The sequence below is a fragment of the Gopherus evgoodei genome, chromosome 1 (assembly GCF_007399415.2).
Source record: "Gopherus evgoodei ecotype Sinaloan lineage chromosome 1, rGopEvg1_v1.p, whole genome shotgun sequence".
Classification (NCBI taxonomy): Eukaryota; Metazoa; Chordata; order Testudines; family Testudinidae; genus Gopherus; species Gopherus evgoodei.
The window spans coordinates 133,675,055-133,687,980 of NC_044322.1; the positions used below are offsets into that span (position 1 = coordinate 133,675,055).

The window sequence follows — 12,926 nt, forward strand, 5'->3', positions numbered from 1 at the left end:
ATAAGAGATTATTTCCATTCTTATCTTACTGCTCTGGGTCTGCTCAAAGTTTAACAGGCTCCTGAGATTTAAAAAAAAAAAAAAAAAAAAAAACCACTTGAAATGTAAATAGCCAGTAAAAACTACCCAAATATTGGAGAGTTGCCTAAATACTTAACAAAAAAATTGTAAGGTGTAGTAACACCCATTCTATTTAGAACCACATATGTCACTAGCAATTTAAGAAACATTTGTTTTTGAAGTCCTACCAGATTGAAATACATAAAACATAATACAAGAAAAGTAAAGAGGGAAAAACATGCTATATTTAATTTACATATATAATAAACCCTCATTTGTCTCACTAGCAAATGTATAAACCTCTCCATAACATTTTTCTCCTTCCCTGGCGGGGAATCATTATTGCATACAGGTTCCAAACCTAAGGTAGTATTGTACCCTACTTTGAATTTCAAGAAAATATCCAGAAGATAAAATACAACTGGTGGAGCTTTTTCGTTTTGCCCAATAGGACCCGTTTTCAGTTGCACAGCAAGCATAATCTGTCCCTTAGTGGCTTTCTTTTAAAATGGAGCTGTGTGTAACATGTGGCTGCTGCTTGACTTGCACCATTTTTAAGCCAAGGGGCAGATCTACAGAATTATACACTCACACCACCTCCTTGAGTCTCTAACCCTCTCACCTCCCCCAGCTCGTCTCTCCCACCCCTCTTTCCCAGCCTCAAATTTAAGATCAGTTTAGAAGCTTGCTAGTTCCTCTGTTCCACTCTAAATGGAAATCTGTCTTTTGATCTCAAGGGACAATCAGGGAAATCTGATGTCCAAAGAAAAGCCCCATGGTCATGGATTTGCTACAGCAATGGCTGTTTCTATCAAGGCAAGAACTAGTCACTACCCAGAAAATTCCTTTCAGCTTGAGGAATTTTTTGCACTGAGCTGCAGAATAAGGTGTCACAGTGATGTGTTGTCAATAGTTAAATAAAGGGGTTCTTAAAATGTGTTTTCTTTTGGCCAGTGATAAGCTCCGTGTACCAAGACTGTGTATGTTGCAGAAATGGGAGTGAAGGATTAGGGAATCTATCCCTTTGTTTTGCTATTTAAAAGCTTTTTCTCATATACACAGCTGAGAAAGGAAGTAATACCACACTGGCCTAGATGCTCTGCTGCAGTCAAAGAATACACTGCACAGCTCGGGGTGGAAGGAGGAGGGGAAAGGTAGCTTTAAGATACCTTTCCATTCTCTTGACTCTGGCCTGCTGTACACTGGTATGGTCCTCAGACTTCAGTTAAAGAGTTCAGGCTGCTCTCACTTTCAGTCCTAATGGGCCAATATGGCTGTTGTGAATAAAGGCATAAGGAAAACCCCAACCATGATATCTACACTGGGCCAGAGGCAATGACTTAGTGATTCTCTGACCAGCTACAGAGGCTTTCTACTGCTGGAGCAGCTCTAAGTGGTTGCAGGGTAGAGCGGTGCATTAAATGCACTTTGAAATAAATGTTTATAGATTGTTCCTGAAAAATATCTACATCCCTAGCTTACGGTTCAGATAATGTAATTTGAAATGTGTGTGTGTGTGTGTGTGTGTGTGTGTGTGTGTGTGTATATATATATATATATATATCTATATATATATTAGTATGTGAGGACCTTTTACTGTAGATATACCTAGGAGACTCCTCCCTGGGAACATTTTTTGGGAGATACCTGATACTTGGGCCCAGACTTTCAAAGGTATTTAGACATTCCTGCACTCAGCATTGCAATGTCTAACTGATTACGGAGCCTAAGTAATTTTCCAAAGGGATTTAGTCACAGAGGAGCCAAAACTCCCATTGACAGTCAATGTGATTTAGGCTCCTAAAGGCCTAGATTACTTCTGAAAATGAGACAATCTCCTAAATCAGGTAGGCATTGCAGTGCTGATCACTGTGACACCTAAATTCTTTTAAAAACATGGACTTTGGTTTACTATGATGCACTCTGAAAGAAAAAAAAAAAGCTCTTCCGAAGTAATTTGAGCCCTAGAGATAAGTCTGCTGTGGCAAGGGCGATTTAGCAGTAACCAGAGAGAGGCGAAATTTACCTAAAGTTGGGGAATCATCCTACACTCTCTTCAATTTGGAGTCAGAGTTTTAACAAGGGAGCCCTAAGAGATGCCTCCAGTATTTCAGTGGGGCTCTCACATAACAACAGATGCAGTAGAAACTCCTACGTTGAAAGAATGAGGAAAGGTGAGGAAGACTTCTAGAAATTTGCATCTGTTAAAATGCCACATACAGTGACTGGCAATCCATATATTTTCTCACAAGATATAGATTTTATCTTCATGAATAGTCAGTGGATTATGGCATCGAAAATTGATATGACTCTATTTGCTGAAAAGCAATACCTGTATGGTGTTACCAAGGAATCATTCCAAAGAGATAAGGATGCATGTTGTGGGGAATCATTTTTACTCAGGTAATCTAAATATCTCACCTGGTCAGCATTTTATCGCCTGTTCAATTAACTTTTCACATTCAAGAAGTGTGGTTTGTGATTAGTCCATAACTGTCAATACACAGTGCAATCAACTAGGAGGGTGGATTTTGAAAACTTGGCTGTTCTGACATTCTGCACTCACATAAGGGGGCTGGAAAGGTTCCTATTCCAAGTCTCCATATCATAACTCTAGTCCCAGATTTGGACCTTAGCGTCCAAAATATGGGGGTTAGCATGAAAACCTCCAAGCTTAGTTACCAGCTTGGACCTGGTACTTGCTGCCACCACCCAAAAAATTAGAGTGTTTTGGGGCACTCTGGTCCCCCTGGAAAACCTTCTCTGGGGACCCCAAGACCCAAATCCCTTGAGTCTCACAACAAAGGGAAATAATCCTTTTTCCCTTCCCTCCTCCAGGTGCTCCTGGAGAGATACACAGACACAAGCTCTGTGAATCCAAACAGAGTGACTCCCCCTCTCCGTTCCCAGTCCTGGAAACAAAAGCACTTTCCTCTTCACCCAGAGGGAATGCAAAATCAGGCTAGCAAATCCAACACACACAGATCTCCCCCTGATTTCTTCCTCCCACCAATTCCCTGGTGAGTACAGACTCAATTTCCCTGAAATTTCCCAGTAAAGAAAACTTTAACAGGTTTTAAAAAGAAAGCTTTATATAAAAAAGAAAGAAAAATACATACAAATGGTCTCTCTGTATTAAGGTGACACATACAGGGTTAATTGCTTAAAAGAAATATGAATAAACAGCCTTATTCAAAAAGAATACAAATCAAAGCACTCCAGCACTTATATTCATGCAAATACCAAAGAAAAGAAACCATATAACTTACTATCTGATCTCTTTGTCCTTACACTTAGAAACAGAAGATTAGAAAGCAGAAACTACTTCTCCAAAGCTCAGAGAAAGCAGGCAGGCAGACAAAGACCTCAGACACAAAATTCCCTCCACCCAAAGTTGAAAAAATCCGGTTTCCTGATTGGTCCTCTGGTCAGGTGCTTCAGGTGAAAGAGACATTAACCCTTAGCTATCTGTTTATGACACCCGCAAGACAGAGGATAAAGAGAGATGGACCTGACATAAAATCTTGGCTCTGGATACCCTGAAACTCTGGACAATTTTGAAAAGATCAGGGTTTGGGTCCAGATTTCAATTTACTTTGCCGCTAGGCCCCTAACCCTAATGATAAAACAATATGAGAGGTTGAGGAAGTGCCACTGACATGTGGATCGGTGAAAGGGCAATGTCATTCCCCGCCTCTCCTGTAGGATTATTTTGCTTCCACCTCTGGAACAGAGGAGACAGACAGTAATTTTACCAACTTCAGGGAAGAGAAAGAAGATTCCACTGCTGGAGGAAGAAGCATTTAAAATTGAGCCCGTTACCTCTGCAGGTGACATGAGGCTGCTGCAAGGAGGAGGAGGAGAAGGCTCGATAGCTTGGTTCCTCGGGCTTTCTCATACCTTCTCACTAAGCAGCACAGGGGAAGAGGTGTTTCTCTGAATATGCAAGCTTGGCTGGGGGCCTGACATTTTTCTGAAGATGATTGTGATGATGTCTCTTTAAAAGAAAAGTTATTACAAGTGTACTAACCTACTCATGGGTTTACATTTTAAAAGCTGTCTTCACCAACAGTAAGGACTGGAGAGTCACTTTCTAGTCTATAATCAGGTGGACTAGCATTAACAACTCTCCCCAAAGTTATTTATATATGTGGGACCAGAAACATCAGTCCCTAATAATGAAACATAATTTGCACTGCAACTTGATAAAAACAGGCTATGTATTATTTTTCATTTGGGCAAATCCCATTTTTGGCAAACTCCAACTGATTTCAGTAGAACTGAGGGGTAGGCCAATGAGAATTAGCGTGTTGGATAAGTTTGAAGTTTTTATAACAAGACTTGTAAAGTTCTGAGGGGAGGGGAAATAGGTCGAAACTGTGTTGGTTTTTCACTTCATAAAAAATGTTCTAAGTCTCACACCTTAAAATGGCTTATCCAGTTAACTCTGCCCTAATTAACCTCATACTTTCCAAAATAAATTATCAGAGCAAAGACTTCCTGCATGAGAAACAGTTTGCACTTATAGTGGAAACACTGTCTTACCTATTGAGTCACTAGCGAATCCATAATTATTGACGGTGCGGGCAAGGGATGTGCTGGCCGTGGCTTCCTACTACCCCTATTGGCCTGGTACGGCGAACTGCAGCCAGTGGGAGCCACGATTGGCAGAACCTGCCGATGCGGCAGGTAAACAAACTGGCCCAGCCCACCAGGGTGCTTACCCTGGCGAGCCACGTGCCAGAGGTTGCCGACCTCTGCCTTATATAATCAAACTAATTTGTTTGCCAAATGTCACATGAAAAAAAATCTGATTCAGCCATGCTATGGCCAGATGTTTGTATGTGACCATATTTTTAGCTTTTGGGGGCATGCCTAATACTTCATGTAAAGTATCTGGTCTATGAAAGCTTATTATGTTTCCCAATGCATACGATTTGATCCAAACTCAGGTCCAATTTTCCAGTACTCCAGGTGGATTTGAACTGGTTGGACAGGTGCAAAGCTGCTCTATAGCTGGCTTCCTCAGCCACTGAACAATTGTTCTGGCACAGAACAATTCTCAGTTGGCACAGAGCTGCTACCTGCTAGTGGCATAGGGTGTAGGGCCAGGGCAATTCAGATGGAACCAGGGCCTCTTTATGCCCATCTGATCTCCAACTGCCATAATGGCCCCTTTGGGCCAAGGGAAGTGAATATTCATTAAAGTAACCTAGCCAGCCCCAAGATAAGGGGCACATTCTGTCTCCATCCTGAGCTGTGCCAGAGATAGCCAGGCCTGACCCCAGGATCTTGTCCTACATCAGAATGGAGTAACAGAGAGCACCAGCTATGCTGACACCAGGTATGAATTTGGCCCAGCATATGTTTTAAAAAGAAAAAAAAGCCAAGCTTGAAAAAGGACCGTTAAACCGGATGCTACAAACAATCATCATCTCAAGATGTGAAGTCTAACACAAACAGATTGCCTTTGATTTTAGATATAAATAATTTAGGGGAATAAAGACCCATTATTTTTCACAAATGAGTAATCACTTAATCCTTCATATTTCAGGCAGACCGAGCTAATTTTCACACTTAAAATAACTTAGTTGCAATTCCCCACAAGTAGGTTTTATATGCCCTTTCCTCAGTGATTTTTAAACCAACATCCGAAGGAAGATTGGGATGTCCAGAACACAAAATACTCTCTTTAATTCTCAAGTGAGAACAACAAAAACAGAATATATAAATAACCTCCAAAAGAAACATTATAAAATACTTGAATTAAAAGCTTGTAGGGAGCCAAAAATATACCAAGAACATGGTGTTGATAAGAAAAATTCATAGAGTTTTAAAAGTATAACTATTAAAGTTGAGTTGAAAATACAGAGGGAGGGAATCACCCTCCCAAAACTGTGCAGAATTCCAATCTTATATTCATTGAATTTTTCCAGCAACCACTAATAAATATAGAAATAAACCATATGGGTCAAATCCTTCACTGGTTTAATTAACATAGTTCTACTGAAATCAATGAAACTATGTTAACTAACACACACTGGCCCATATACAGTTAAATGTGCAAATATTTTCCGAAATATTTCCAAAATGAGAAGATGAAAAATTACCGAGGAAGTCTAATATTTTTAAGTACGAAGAAACGCCAGATTACACATTTCCACTGTTCACAGCTTTTCCTCATGATGCTCTAATTTGGGACTGTGTATTATGGAAACTAGGAATTTAGATATGAAGCCAGCAGATTCCCCATTAAGTTAGAAATGGGTCCATTGTTTGTGTCAGAGAGGGAAGACCACTTAAAAAAATCATAGACTAATCACAGTTACTCAGTATAGCAGAGACCTTGGTGTCTGGTAACTACCACCCACTTTTCAGGTGTACCAGCAGACTTACCAGAGGTTTCTAGAATGTCCCAGAGGAGACTTCCTAGGCTCCAAGGGCAGGGGGCCAGGCCACTCCATAGGAAAGGTTATTTAGGAGAAGGCATTGGAAAGCTGACATCTGTCCAGACACCAGGGCTGGCTCCAGGCACCAGCTTATCAAGCAGGTGCTTGAGGCAGCCACTCTGGAGCGGGGCGGCACTTTCAGGTATTCGGCAGCAATTCGGCAGAGGGTCCCTCACTCCAGCTCGGAGAGAAGGACCTCCCACTGAATTGCCACAGATCGCGATCGCGGCTTTTTTTTTTTTTTTTTTTTTTGGGCTGCTTGGGGTGGCAAAACCCCTGGAGCCCGCCCTGCCAGACACAGATAAGTGTGACTAGAGCATGTTACACTCTAACAATCTTCAGCTAGCAGAATGATCCCTAAGGGACCATTACTACCAGTGGAAATTACAGCATCCCTCAGGCTGCTCTAATGACTTCAGGGGCTGAACTGGCCTCTGAGAAGCTCAAGACTGCACTAGAGAAGTAGGGAAGAGGACTTCTGAGTGAACTTCTTCCCCAATCTTCTCTCAGGTCCTGCACCAAGCACAGCTCAGACAGACTGAAGGATCTCATCCAAAATATTACAGAGCTGGGTTTTGAGGGGGTTGCTTTAGAAAAGTGGTAAAAAAATATTACACTGTATTTGCCCTAAAGGACAAAATTGACTACACATTTTGATTGAAATATTTTCGCAAAAGAAAATGTTTGCAGCATTTCATTTCACTACCTCTGTGCCACAAGACAGATAATGATCGCCGAACTGCACATTGCAACTCATATGCATTAAATTAGCTACAGGAAGACTGATATTATATTCCAAAATTATACTGAAATATAGTAAATTTTAAAAAACCTTTGAAAAAAGCAGACTACAAAAATCTAACACATACCAAGATCTACATGCATGCAGAATTTAATGTAAATCACATTTAATTTACTCTGGTGTTTGCATATTTATATAAGTTTTAAGACTAATTGGTTAAAACCTTATTTCTACTAAATATATACAGAAAATAGATAAATAAGTAGCACACTGATTACTTTTCTCTCTTAATAGTCAAGCCCCTGTGAAGCCTACATGAACATAAGAAGCAAAACATGTCAAGGAAAAGAGATGGACTTAATTTTTTATTACCCTTATCCATGTTAAAGAGTACCTTATTCCTGAGTAGTCCTACTGAATGCTTGCAGAATAAGGTATTACTCAACATGGTTAAAGGTAGCACGATCAAGCCCCTAATAAATAATGTTAAACCAGTACAGATTCAGAAGAAAAGCTTAAGGGATATATTATATCTATGGCCACACATTAAGTCATAGTTTGCAATAAAAATACTTTACCAAGTGCAACCCTGCTCCCTCACAACATACACTCAAATAAATACTCTCAGGCAAAGAATATGATGATTAAGAGCCTCCAGCCAGAGTTTTAATCACATTTTAAATAAAACAGGTGGGATAAATTGTTAAATTGAAATAAACTATCAAACTTTAACCTTGCTTACAAGGCCCTGTGGTCCCACAGCACTTTGTAAGACCCTGTGTCTACAGCCAAATTCTCATCTGTTCAAAATGCCATAACCTCCATGCTAACTAAGTTCACCCTTCTATGCAAATCTTTCTTTTCCAAATGAAGATTACTTCTGCTAGCCCCAGTACCCTGCCATGGATTTATCAAAGCAAGTAAAAAAAGTCCTCATAAGCTAAGCCTTTCTGTCACTGAAAGAATTTTTTTCCTGACCTCAAATACAGCAGTTAGTCAGACCTAATGCAACGCGATGCAACAGTGGGACACTACACCCTGTGATAGCCAAAGGACCTCAACTATCCCATTCACTGGGAGAATGAAAGTTCCTCTGTGGAGCAGGGCTGCCGAGGGGGTGGGGGGGCAAGTGGGGCAATTTGCCCCAGACCCCCACGAGACTATAGTATTCTATAGTATTGCAATTTTTTTTTTATGGAAGGGGCCCCCGAAATTGCTTGGCCCCAGGCCCCCTGAATCCTCTGGGTGGCCTTGCTGTGGAGCTGAGAAAAATCAGAGTTTCTCTCCTGTGAGAAACTCTTATATTTCAATATTTGTTTTTGACCCAAATTGTGACAAAAAGTTGAAAGTTCTGAAAAAGTTTCAATTAAAAAATGGTGAAATGTTTCATTTTGAGTCAGTTCAACATTAAACTGCATTTCCCTGTGGGGACACATTGCCTCACAGGAGATGTAGATCAGAAGAATGATGCACCCATCCCATCATTCTCTCCTAAGCGCTGGGCTCCCTCACCAGACTAAATCTCCCATGACTTACCCACAGCCACATGATCCCCATGATATACCACAATGCTTGATCAAAGAGGAGAGTGCATTGCATTAGGGGAGATGTGCTCCAGTCAGGTTGAGAATGCAGGAAGCAGGAACTACCACTCCCAGGAGGCAAATCGCTACAATATGAAAATGCAGTTTAATGTTGTAAAGAAACATTTCAGGTCAATTCAACAACTCGGAATTTTTGTATTCATGTTGAATCAACCCAAAACAAAATTCTTTTGTTTAAATTTCCAACTGGAAAATTGAAAAAATTTGGCACAATCAAAAATTTCCTGTGGAAATTGCGTTTTACATCAAAAAATCATTCCAGTGGAAAATTCCTGACCAGCTCTATTCCTCTGCAGGCGGCCTGCCATGGGAGATGAGACTCTGCACCAAGCAATTGAAACATTATATTTCCCTTCTCAATAATGCATCTCTGTTAGGTTGCAAACCTGCTAATTGTAGGACACTACTAGAATCTAAGAGCGAATGTTCCACCCTGAAGCCCATTAAGAACTCATAGTGAAATGTGGAGGCAGATATTGAAGGACTGTGTCATGGTTCAGACACAGGGTTCAGACTCAGGAGCTGTGAACTGGACCTAGATTTCCTACCACAGATTTCTTGCGTGACATTGGCCAAGTCATTTAATCTCTCTCTGCGTCAGTTCCTAATCTGTGCAATGAGGATAATTACACTTCCCTAAGAATGTTGTTGGGATAAATCTATAAATACAAAAAGGGTGTGCAAGATATTGTAATAATCAGGGCCATATAAGCCTCTAGACAGATAGGAGCAGAGGGAAGAATGGGAGAATTTGATCTATATGGGAAAGGAGAGGCCTGGCAAGAAGAGCTCCCTGTCAATGGGGCTGCACCTTCCAATCCCTTAATATAGCTGTAGTGAGAAAGACAATATGAATCAAAGAGTTAATGCAATGAATAGATTATTAGAGATGTGATTAAAAATACACTTAAATTCCCCCCTTAGAATCAAAACAGATGACGTCTTTTTACTTCAATTAAAAAGTAAGGATCCTTCCCCGTCCCGTTTCCCACCCACCACCCACCCACCCACACAGAGTTGGACTAAACATTTAGCCAGATAGGTAAACCTGTCAATATGATTTTTGTGTGTCATATTAGCATGATCAAGTCGGTGCAAAAATACAGTTGACCAAAATCCTGAAGTCCTTAGATTTTGCTCATCAATGAGAGATTACCTCAGGATCTGGCTTGAATTAATTTCTGATGTTTTTAATTGTCAGGACAGCACCTGAGATTCCCCATCAAAGGAGGGTTGGACATATTCCTGGAGGTTTCATCACATTACATAATTTTTAATTAAAGATTACTCTTTTAATTTCTGGAGACTCCAGAACAATCCTGGAGAGTTGGCACCCTACATCTAATCCAGTACCAAATAGCCACAGTACCTCTGATTTTGCTTCCATTACTGTCATCTGTGACTCTCAGGGCTGATTACCCAATATGTGTTTTAGAGAAACCCAGCAGAAAGCATTCTTGTTCTTGCTTTGTAGAAGAGAAAAAACAGAAGCCATAGATTAAAACAGAAAGGGCCTTAAGGATTTAATGAAGTAATCCACAAGGACATGGACAGATGTCTCTAAACATTAATTATACACTATTATGAGTAAGAAAGAAACAATTTCAGTCTTCCCTATCACATGAATGCTGTTTTTCTTCTTGTCAGAAGCATTGTTTAGTACTTAAAATTATTTATATACATGCCAGCTAAGTAAGGAATGAGTTGAAACATACACTTTTAAATCCTCTGTCAGTGAGCACCGCCCTGCGAGGAGTGAGTTGGTCTGTTCAGTTCTTACCCTTCTATCTATGCCAGGGAGCCCTCTTTTTAACCTTTAAACTGTTTTCAGATGGTTTTTTATGAGCCACCATACCTCATTTCTTTTAATTACAGACATAGTATAGGCTTACCACTTCCCAAAAGAATTTTTACTTTATTTAGGACACATTTCCAGATGTGTTTCCTCCATAGGCTTCTCTTTTTTGTTAAATGCTGCTGGTACTAAAAGATAATGGCTACAAAGATAATGTACTTCCCTAGGTTTCTGGCAAAGCTATTTTACATTCAGATTCTCTGATTGTTTTCTTTTTCATTTTATAAGACACACCCATAAAAGAGAGTGAACTGTTGATTTGTGAAGCTACGATATTTTTATGTGAAGTGCCATTATTTTTGTGCCATTCCAGTAAGTTAACATTCTGAAGGCTGATACAGGTAGTGCTTGTGCAATATGAAGGCAAGCACAGAACAAAGGCTGTATCAGTGTGCTTTCATTTACGCTGCTCTTTCTTCCCCAGTTTATTCAATCAGCTTCTGACATTTCAGTATCTAAAGTCACAGAAACTGACAGGTGTGTAACACCCTTCATGACTGCTTGTGTTTCTTTGCTGGAACACCCAGATGTTCAAATTCCTGCATACACTGCATTCCCATCAGGTACCATCACTAGTCACCAACAGCAGTAAAAGAGAAGCACAGAAATACCTGCTACATTATGTTGCACCAGGGAGGTAGTTCAGCATATGCCCTGTATGCCACTGAATCCATTTTTTAATGCTTGTGACCACGCTTTCTTTCAAATACTGTCACATTTTTTAATTCCTTCTTCAACAGGATTTTAACTATAAGTAAATTGTTTGGGCCTAATTCTCATTTATATAAATGCCCCTTTCCACTCACTCAGCTGGCATAAAGCAGTGATCCTATTGGCCCTGGTCCTGCATACCTTTCCCATTGACTTGTGGGCAATGAGATGTCTACTTTATGAGATTAAAGTCTGGGAGCTTTGTACTGTGTGGCATAGACCTAAACTATGCACCAAGATCTTTCAATTTATGCAGCAGATTTGCACTGAATTGTGAAGCCATGTCCACTGATTATAAAACCATTTAGTATCATAGAACCATACCACTTATTTTATAGACCTAGTTCTGAACATGCAGCCCTAGTGAAAACATAAAACTATTGCATTTCACATTCAGTTAAGAGAAAAAAAAGAAGGAAACTCATATTTGGATGAAAACATTGGAAGAAATTATTATTTCAAACATGGTTGCTTAGCATTTGCTCAAGGGCTCCTGTGCAGCTTGGGAGCTGCACACGACAGCCACCCACCTGTCTTGTACAGTTCTTAAACTAGTGGAAAAGGAGCAGGCTGCAGTGGAAGAGGCGGAAGTACTGTCTTGTAGGATGAGCAGGGAGAGGCTGGCAGGAGCAGGCAGCTACTGTTTGAAGCCCCTGTGAGGTTTCAGAATGACACAGCAGGAGAACATGGCTATCATGCCCATTTTCCAAACACCAGAAGAGTAGACCCTCACCCAGTGCATCTTTGAAGCTGCAAAGGAAATGGAGGTGGCTGCCATGCAGAGTCTAAAATGGTAGAAATGCCCTCTGCAGACTACACCCACACTCTCACTGGTTACTCCAGAAATACGTAACACAAGTAAATGGGGAAAGGGAAGCCAGTGTTTGAATAAAAAGGCAAAAATTAAAATGCAAGGTCAGGATTCTTGAGGATTTTATACATAATCTCTCCTTGTATCTTTTTCCAATTGATAGTATCAACAACATTGTTTTAGATATTAACATGGCATTTGGTACACATCTCATTAAGAAAATGTTGCAGAGTCTGAAGCAGTTACATAGCCTTTATACATTGGCTACTATGGTTACTATATTCTATTCAACTGAATACTAAATAGGTGTGCAAAACCAGAGCAACTTGATGAATGAAATATTAGTGCCCTGAATGGCATTCATTTATGCACTCTTATTATTTTTTCAAGACTCCCCCTGCTTTTCTATTTAAAAAAGTAACGGATTTCTAAAATGTTTATACTGTTAATCAAAGGAAAGGTCTGTAGACACACTGGTCTTTCAGTAAAAGTGGGCAAGTTAGGCAGCTCATTGTGTTGCCTGTTCATAATTAAATCTAAAAATGACTGCTCCATTGTACTGGAATTGTTGGGGATTGGGGGTTATTCCACAGGATTTAATGAATCATGGAAATGTGTTTACAATGCAACAATCCCATTCTGCACAAAGAACTCAACATTAGCATGGCAATGGACCATATAGTTTTTAATGGCT

At 40.1% G+C, this 12,926-nt stretch overlaps 1 protein-coding gene across 4 annotated transcripts in view; it reads right to left on the reverse strand.

Annotated features, from left to right (window-relative positions):
* MID1 (midline 1) overlaps positions 1-12,926 on the reverse strand; it is a 362,051-nt gene that overhangs the window by 221,910 nt on the left and 127,215 nt on the right. The gene's annotated exons all lie outside the window — the stretch shown is intronic.